The sequence below is a fragment of the Arachis hypogaea genome, chromosome 2 (genome assembly GCF_003086295.3).
Source record: "Arachis hypogaea cultivar Tifrunner chromosome 2, arahy.Tifrunner.gnm2.J5K5, whole genome shotgun sequence".
Lineage (NCBI taxonomy): Eukaryota > Viridiplantae > Streptophyta > Magnoliopsida > Fabales > Fabaceae > Arachis > Arachis hypogaea.
Genome location: NC_092037.1, coordinates 14,131,636 through 14,141,804, shown reverse-complemented (window position 1 = coordinate 14,141,804; position 10,169 = coordinate 14,131,636). Strand labels below are relative to the sequence as shown.

At 26.1% G+C, this 10,169-nt stretch overlaps 1 long non-coding RNA gene across 1 annotated transcript; it reads left to right on the top strand.

Annotated features, from left to right (window-relative positions):
- The first annotated feature begins 1,831 nt into the window (after positions 1-1,831).
- Positions 1,832-9,240, top strand: LOC140177823 (uncharacterized). Its single transcript, XR_011869307.1, has 5 exons — positions 1,832-1,958; positions 2,063-2,119; positions 4,829-4,902; positions 6,709-6,798; positions 8,539-9,240. It is a non-coding gene; the product is annotated as an uncharacterized lncRNA (long non-coding RNA).
- Positions 9,241-10,169: the final 929 nt, after the last annotated feature.

The window sequence follows — 10,169 nt, the reverse complement described above, 5'->3', positions numbered from 1 at the left end:
AGGGGATAAATAGTGCCATCAAGTACTATTATTAAAATGGTTAAATTTATTCAGACAATTTATTTATCTGCTTAAATAGATAGGAATTTTACCTATAAAACCAGACATGTTATTTAAAATTTTAGACAAAACGGATTAAACATGATTTACCTAAAAAAATAATAAGTTAGACAGATTAATCTACAAGTTAAATGGATGACCTGTTATAATTTTTTTGTATTTTTTAAAAATAAACAAACCAATTTATATTATCCGTCAAACTAACTATAAACAAGTCACACAAAATAAAAAAAACTAACTATAAACAATCTACTCTGACAATTGAGCCAATAACCAAACTAAAAATTAACCGGTCAACCTGTATAATCCGCGAGCTTAGTCGGATTGGACATAAACGTTATAAATGTTTTAAAAAAATTATAAATGTTTAATTTGTACTTATAGTTATAAATGTCTTAGAAAAAATTATAAATCTTAGTAGGAAAGCTAAAATGTTTTTAAGGGAGAGGCAAAAGTGTTTGAATCTTCTAATTTATCTTTGATCACAACTTTCTATATTCTTTCTTTGGAATAATTCATTTTAAAAAGTGAAGAACATTTCCCCTCAATCATATAATTAAATAGTGGATTCTACCAATAATAAAAGAATACATGAAAGTTGGAAAGCTAAGAAAGGAAACCTAGGAGTACGTATCTGAAAATCTAGGATACACAATTGATGAGTCACGTGTTTAAATGAACTTCCCCATTTCCCTTCAATTCGTTTTCTTTATATAGATTCAATTATTCAAAGGCTAAATCAAATTTGTTATAGGTCAAGTTAGATCCAAGATGAGATTCAGAAGCACACATAAAATAAATCTAGGGGAGTTATAGGCGTTATATTCTCTTCCCCCACATTATAATGTAAATTAATTTGATGCATGCACCTGCTACACACACATATATATAATCGGAAGATTTAGAAATAATATAAAATGATGGACCGAGTTGCAATATATAAAATTTTCAGATGTTCACAGTCTTTGCTTCTTGGATTTTACGCCGCATCATATCTGCTTTTACATATTTAAACCAAGTCCTTTTTGTCTTATTTGCTTGGATTAAAGCCTGAATTATCATTTAATAGTTGCCACTTGAATGTTGAAATGATGAAAAAAAATTACTTATATATTTTTGTTATTTAAAATTTTTGGATAAATCATTTTTTATATAATATTAAAATTTCTATAATCATAATCTAGAGTATGATATCTTTGTTAACAAAAAAAATTAACATAATGTGAAACAAAAAGGAAAAAAAAATCTATACATAATTTACACAAACTTAGAAAAAAAAATGTTGAATAAAAAATATATTAAAAATATAACTATTCATATATCTTTATCTATCAATTTAAAGTTTTGACACAATAAATTTTATGACATAATATATATCAATATGCAATCCAATTATTATTATTATTTATTAATTAATTAAAATTGTACAAGAGATCAATTCAACGAATGCAAGCTAGCTCGCTAGCAGATGATATAACTGAATTCAATAATAAGAATATTTGAGTTGATTTGGGTTTTGATAGATTCTGAATACATGCATGGTAAATGGAGTTAATTTACCAATAATAATGTTGAATGTTTCAACTAAAAGTGCAAATGTACCTGGACGACACATGGAGGCGCAGCCTCTTATAATTATCGATCATTGTGTTCCAATTTGATCATTTGATTTGAAATTCATATTATATAGTACATTTGAATATGTGACTACCAATTAAATTATAATTACAGCGTTTGTCTCAATTAGGCTGCTATATATGTTAATCAATTGAATGATATGAGAGTTCTCTCAATCATTCTAATTTCTTCTACTTATTATTATGCTTCTACTATGAATTTCTTCAATCTTTATTTAATTTCTTCTAAGAAACTCGGAGAATATATGAGATTTCCAAAAGGTACAAACTAGCTAGCTTATATCCAAATCTCTTTTTCATCTATATATTCTTTAATTTTCTTAGCTAGCAGGATCATGATATGCTAATTTAATTATTGTTTGCAGGAACAATAATAATAACAATCAGAAATTCGGAATAGAAGCAGTTTTCTTCATCTACAAGTAAGTACTACTCTCCTGCTCTCTAATCTGTTCCATATAAATATACTTTTATTTTTTTATTTTCTTTTCTTGATTCTTGTCCTAAAGATATTTTTAAGAAAGCTAAGGTTCTTTTATTGAGTTACAGACTTATATAATTAAGCCGAATTTGTTGAGGTTTTATATATTTATTTGCCTGTATAAAAATTAGTACTTATTGTTAAATCAGTTTCTAGATGTAGTTCCTCTTCCTCTCATCTCCTCTTCTTCTCTTCTCATAATTTTTGTCACTTTTGCAATATAGTGCTGAAATTGGAAATTATTATTCTAGTTAAATATTCCATCTAATCTTAGATAATCCTGTGTGAAAAACATTATTTCTAGATCAGATTAGGCATATATAATTATGGTGATTTTGATTGTTATTTGTCTAAAATTTTTGTAGAATAGTGTGTTTTGAACTTTCTTTCCTTTGAAGTTGAGGGCTTTTTCAACTAGATATTGGAAAAAAATAATTTAGTATATGATAAAAAATGACTCACACGATGAAAAAAAATCAATATAATAATTTCATATACATAAAATTTATATTTTCGGACAAACTGTTTTATATTCTTATATTAAAGTTTAAACATATTTTTGTATTTCTTAATTTATGTGTATCCCCTGAATGGTTATTTATCTTTTCAAAGCTTTTAAAAAATATATATCTTGATTCCTTATCCTAGATTGATTTGAAGGACTTAATTATTACATATTATTTTCTAGGAGAATATCAATGCATTAGTTGTTCTAAACTAGAATATAAAAACAGTCCTGATTCTATATTGCAATTTAGAAGTGTAATTATATTGTTGCTGCAATCTTATTATTGCATAAAATTATCTCATCTTGTGGGATTTAATTAATAAAAAAGAGGTTACTTTAGAATTAAAATTGTGTTATAATCCAGTTCTCATATTAGACTTAAATCTGTGATCGGTTCAAAAAATTTGGAGAAGTTTAGATTATATTCATATAGTATTTTATAATGTTTTATATAGATCTATCTAAATTTTTTTTTATGTTTATGTTTTTAAATATTATAAATAATTGGCTTAATATATATCCAAAATATATTATATCTAGTCTTGATCTTTATACCTCTTAGACTATTACTGAAATAGTCTAAGAGATATAAATTCATGTTTTATGAAAGTAATTTTAATCTCAGCTTGGAAGCAAATTGTAATCTTCAACCCATAATAAATAGTAACCTTGTGTTTTTATATTTTTTTTACAATATATATGTTGTAAATATATAATTTGAGACCAAATATTTTGAGTAGTTATGTTGTATGTGTTATGTTTGTGAGTTTGTCCTGTTTTGCACTAAAGGTGGTTTTGTCTTGTGTACACTACAAGTCCCAAACCCAAATATTACTCTTGAAACCTTAGGTGATCTGAGGGTTGTATTTGAATTAAAAATAGCAGTTGAAATAATTATTTGTTTTTGTTAAGGAAGTGTTTGTAAAGTAAAATGATCTCATAATTATTCCCATCATAATTCTCAGAGGATAACAATTTTTAGCTCCAAGCAATTTTTCATCATATAAGCTTCTTTCCGTGGATTGTGGTTGTGGTGGTTTGGGTATGCATGTTAGTGGATAATATTTTCAATATATAGGAGAGTGTTTTATTTTACCCAAAAATAGGTAATGAAATTTAAACCACATTAAGTAGACTTTAATAGGTTGTAGAGATTAATTTGATGATTTGTATTTTAGAATTGTAAATTAGTAAATATGAATGTAGTACCTTTATATATAGTATTAAATGTTATTAGTTTTTTTTATATATATATAATTTCAGTATGTAGAAGAGGTGATGTTTTGGTTATTTATGAGAATTTGGACCTTGCATTAATGTTAGTGTCATGAACTATTCTTTTTTTTTTTTAATTTAAACTGATATGATCCTTTTATGTAAGATTTTTTTTTAAAAAAAATTGTGTGAATTTTTTGCATATATCTTTTTTATTTTATTTTATACTAAATTTTTTTTTTGGCCAATAAAAATTAAATTTTAGATTTTTAAGTCATAAAAATTCTAATATTATATTATAAAATCACATTTCTCAAATTCTTAAGCTAATAAATAGTTGTTATATCTCTATCTGTCAGAATGATAACTAATTGTTGTATGTATTCTAAAAATCTTGGTTTGCTGGTACAAATTATATTGACGAGTATAGTGTTAAGAGTTTTTTTTTTTTAACTAAACAAATTCGTATATGTATGTATGTGATATATATTTAAGTTTGAGATTTGAAGTGTTGAGTTCTTTTAATTTTAAGTTTAGAAGTTGATTTTAAAGTGTTATTTACTTTGTTTCTATTTGAGTCAAGCATTTCTTAATGAGGGGGATTGCCGTTAAATACAAATTTCTATTACAAATGAGGAGTCTTATCAAAATTGATTCAATGGGTATTACTCTGTCCCACAAAGTCAATTTTGATATTGATGCAAAAAAAAAGTGATGAAAATTTCAGGATTCGTTGTTTTTTAATTTATTATGACAAATATTTATGAATTAATTTTACTTACATTTTTTCTTCTTGAATTTCAATCCATGAAACTTTCTAGCTTTAGTTAAATTATACCTCATATATAATTGACTCTTTAGAAGTTATTGAAATTTTTATATGCTGCTAGAAATTTTCTTATCTTATCTTTAACTAATTAAATGCAGAAGGATGGTCATTATGAGATTCATACTTGTTGAGGGACATTTTCTGATCATACTATAGGTACACTCATAATAAGGTAACACCTTTTGTATTTTTTTTTTAATAATTCAATTCCCATGCATAATTAAGTGTTTATTAACGCCTTATTTATGATGTAAATTAAAATGAAAAATTCTGGTATAATTGGTTTATTATTAGTTTTACATATTCTATTTGATTATCTCACTGAGGAACCAATTCAATTAGGCTTTTATCTGTTTGGATTTGACATATATTAGAAATCATACACAACAGGGTGAGGCTATCTCATGTCACTTTGATGAAATAATATTTTTGAATTTCTTTACATCAATATATAGTTAGTTATACGCAGTCAACTTAGGCTGAATATTTTTTTGAGTGGGTTTGATGGAAAAAAAAATGTTAGAAGACAACAAAACTTTTTATTTTTTACCATTAGTTAGTTATTAATATATATTTAAAATTGTGAACTAAAAATATGTTATTAAATATTAGACTAAAAAAATTAGGTTGATGACTAAAAATGATAGCGCTTGAACATTTTTTAAAAGAAAAATAAGATAAATATTAAGAGAAAAAAATGTAGAATAAATAATTTTAAACTGAAGGATAGAGATATATAAAATATAAAAAAATTCTTAGAATAAAATAAAGAAATAAAACTAAATTAAAGTATAATTAAATATTATAGAACGAAATTCGAGAAGAGAACATCTTTTCATTATATTAACTAAATAATAAATTTATATACTTTTTGATATATTGAAATGTTCACTTGATTAGGATAAATTGTAATAATTTCTTTTTAAACTTAACTATATTAGATATATATTCACAATGAGAAGTTCTATCTAACTAATACTGTTTTTCTTTATTTTTATCTTATATTTCAACTAGCAATAGCTAAACTTTTTTTACACTAAAAGTGTTGCCTCCTATTATTTCTCATCACAGTTTATGGAATTATATATTAACTTCTATTGATATTTAAGTTGAATGACAGTAAATATTCCTATATTTTATAAAATATAACATTGATATAAATATAACACTAAACATATCTTCAAAAAGATTAAATATAGAAATTAAAAATTAATAGAACGGGTGATATCACTTAATTTAATTTTAAGAAAACACCAATTTAATCTACCCGTTAACTTAAATTATTCAATTTCAGAAATATAATATTTTCTTAATAATTTATTTTTTAGAGCCCCTTTCACTGTTTACCTTTAATAGTAACTAGTTTTCAACTAACATTCCCTTTTTAACAATATCAAAAGTAGTCCAAACAAAAAAGATAAGCAGTTAGTTATATGTTAATAGAGATAAAGATATAAGGAGTGTAAAGGAGGTTAGTTAGAATATTGAAATTCTGTTAGTCTGCTAGTATATATGTGCATAACAGAATTGGTTAGGAGTAGTTTAGTTTAATTAACTTGAGTTGGTCGAATAATTAACTCATTTGTCCACTTGAATTTCATCTTGTGCATGGAGCAACCCACCTTAAGATAGAATTCAATAGAATTCAAAGGAGTAGTTTAGTTTCTTTTTAAGCTGGTTCTGTTAGCTTGTTATAAATATCTGCTTTCTACCCTTTGCATACATATTCAGTTTTTTTTTTTCTATTCGGTAAAATAATGAAAGAGTGAGTGTTAAAGAAGGGGGATATTTTAGTCATTTTACATTCTAAAGACAGAACCCTAAAATTCGGAAACGAAAACCCAAAGCACACTTGCCCTCTTCTCCTTAGCTGCTTCTTCTCTTTAATTCTCTCCGTCAAACCCTATTTTTCATCCACCAAAGCATCCTCTTCTCTCTTCTCTCTCTTGCATTTCTTACAAATGTGTGTTGTTTTAAGGTTGTGGAGCTTCGATTTCTACTTTCTACTTCTATTTCTGGAAGATGATGGGGGAAACATTACTTTCATGAAGACAAGAATATATAAGAGGTAGGTTGGATTTTCTTTTCTTATTTTCCAGGAAAATCATATTATTAATTAATATTATATAGACATTCTAGAACCAAAATTATTTTAATCTATTTGTCCAGCCCACCCTAGCTAGCTGGAAGAGTTTTCATTGTGTGTGAGGGAATTTTTTTCGTTATTATAATAAATTTGACTCAACTCATCATTTAACGATAATAATTTTCATATACAGATTATTTATACTGTGTTATCTAATAGAAATTCAGAAAGATAAAAAAAAATAATTCGAATAATCATCATAGTGGACATTTATTTAATTATGATTTGACATTTTCTTAAGTTTTTATTGGTTAACATTTAACCATTTTGGAATTGCTTTTTACCAGTTAATAATTCATATCGATGAAATTAACCATTAATTATTAATGGCTAAGCAAGTAACTGTTCCCTTTAATATTTGATGTGTTGATGCCTTAATGAAGATTTGGTTTACCTAATTTGGATACATTATAGTAAGTTAGTAACACACTTGAATGTGGTGATTGCACATCATGCATCAGGTACTGATTGATATGTGTTTTGTGAAAATTTTTGCTTTTGTTATTATTTTTTTCTTCTAAAATCTAAATTGTAAGAATCTGATAATAATTTATATAAATGTGATTCTAAATTTTAGTGTACATCTATCATTATCTGTATATAAAATTATACTATATATATTGATAATATATTAGTGTTAGACTGACTATTATGTTTTTCTTAATTTTTTACGTTACAACAGCAATTATAATTTAAAATTGTGAGAGTACTATCTACTATCTAGTCATAAAATATTAGAAAAATTATTTTGGCTTGAAAATATTGTTATTTTAGCCTTTTCATATATAATTATAAGAAGTAGTTGAAAAAAAATATATATATATGGTAATCTTCACTAAAGTATTCTGCATTATTGGTAGCTGATGCTGGCAAAAAAATTTTCTGGTTTTATAGTATTATTCTTTTCACATAGTATCAGTTGTTGATCAGCAGATGATAATTGTTTCATAGAAATGAGACTTTAAGAGTTTTTATGTGTCATGATTATTATTACACATTTTTTAAGTACTTTCCTCATTCTTAGGTCTGTATAGAATCCTCATCTCCTAATTAAGTTAATATTTATGCTGTCTTGATGATCTAATGGTACTTCAGTTATGTATCATGATGAAGTGTATTTTTTTTTCTTTTGATATTGTTGTGTCAGATTATAACTGAGAATAAAAAAATAATAAAATTTTTTAGATTAACATCATAGGTACGGTGTAATTTTACCTATCAATTTTATCTATAAAAAAATTTATTGTCATTTATACCCCTTACATGTTCAAAATAGTAGATTAAGAGTAGAAGAAAATGGAGAAGGACTTATAAAGAATTATAGAGATTATTGTTAAATGTGCTTATTACTAGAACATTGGACTTATGAAAATCCGAAGGAAGAGCAACAAAATGAAGAAAGAGGAAACAAAGTGAATCTAAATTACATTTGTGAAAAGGGATAAATAAAGAAAGAAAATGGTAAGGAGTAAGTTGTAAATAACTAATTTTGATCTGAAATGCTAAGGAGTTGTTCTAGATATTCAACCCCCAAATCCTCAAACACCATCACATTAGTTGTTGATGATGATGATGATGAAGATTTCTCTGATGATTCCCTTTTCTTTTTAGTCTTTGACAACTTCCTTTGGATGCAATTCCTCTCTTTGAGTGCAAGTGCAGGTGAAGAACAAGAACAAGAATCAGAATCCATCATGATTCCTTGCAAAGAATCTTTGACCCTTTTGAATGGAAAGTTGAGAACAGCCTTGTAGCCTCTCATGGAGAATGCAGCTTGATCATAAGCCAAAGCAGCATCTTCTGCACTTTCGAATGTTCCAAGCCAAACCCTTCTTCCATTCCTTGTTGTGTCTCGAATTTCCGCTGCGAATTTCCCCCATGGCCTTTTCCGAACTCCTATGTAATTTCTTCTAATTCCCTTGTCACCATCAACTTGTTCTTCTTCATCATCTTCAAGCTGCTTCTTCTTCTTGATGTTCTCTGTGGTTGTTGGTGATTGTGATTGTGAATAATCAATGGAGAAGTCAATGATATCATCATCAAAGGAAAGAGATGAATTGTTATTAATGAAAGAAGGGTGATTAACAACATGGGTTGTGAATAATCCATTATTGTTGGTTGTGAAGAATGATTGGGAGCAGAAAGTGTGTGAAACATTGTTATGATCATGATGGGACATGTCCCAATCTGGGATCTCAAAGAAAGGAGGCGTAGTAGTGCTCATTTTTGTACCTTTAATTGTGTATGATTATATGATATCATAATCACTTATGGCTCTCTGTGACTACTTATTTATATACTGAAACCTAGAGATCCCACCCAAATTGTTTATGTTTCTTACCATGTTATATTTATATAGAAAAAGTAGAGGGAATTATTTGTAATATAAGCTAACTAATTTTTTTTTATAAAAAACCTATTTTTAACTAGGGTGAACGTGGATCGGATCGGATTAAATATGGTCAAAATTTTGATCCGATTCGTACTAAAATTATCGGATCGGATCTAATATTCGCAGTTTTTAAGATTGGATCCGATCCGCACAGTTGCGGATCGGATTGGATATCACATATATCCGCAAAACACAAAAATATTTTTAAAAACTTATTTTTATTAAAATAATATCAATAAAATTTATTATTTCTATTCTTTTAAATATGTTTATTTTTAAAATAATATTAAACATACTTTTCTTAAATAATAAATTAAAATAATACAACATATATGATAATTATTAGTTGAAATAAAATATAAAAAGAATATTTACTTATTTATTTCTTTATTTTTGCAGATACGCGAATATGCGTGCGGATAGTAACATAAAATTCGCAATCCGATACGATTAATCTGCGGATCCGATCCAATCCAAAAACCTTACTAATTGAATTTATATCCACAATTTTTAGATCAAATTCAAATAAACACTGCAAATATACGGATCGAATACGATCGATAAACACCTCTATTTTTAACTAATTTGCTAGAATTAATTTCACCTCCTAATTGGTTCTCTAACAGAACCAATTTATATATTGGGCATCTTTTATTAAAGTGTTGTTGCTAATAGATTAAAAGAGCATCTATACCATACCGAAATACAAAAAAGAATATCCAATGAGATGAATTTGTAAAACACAAAGTATAGAAATTAAATATAGGAATGAATGAATCTCTTGTTAGTTAATATTAACTATTTTTTTTAATATTAAAAACTTTTTTCCTTTAAGGATTTATAGTTTAATTTTTATAATTTAAAATTAAAAATTTATTTTAAAGAATGGAATTTGAGATAA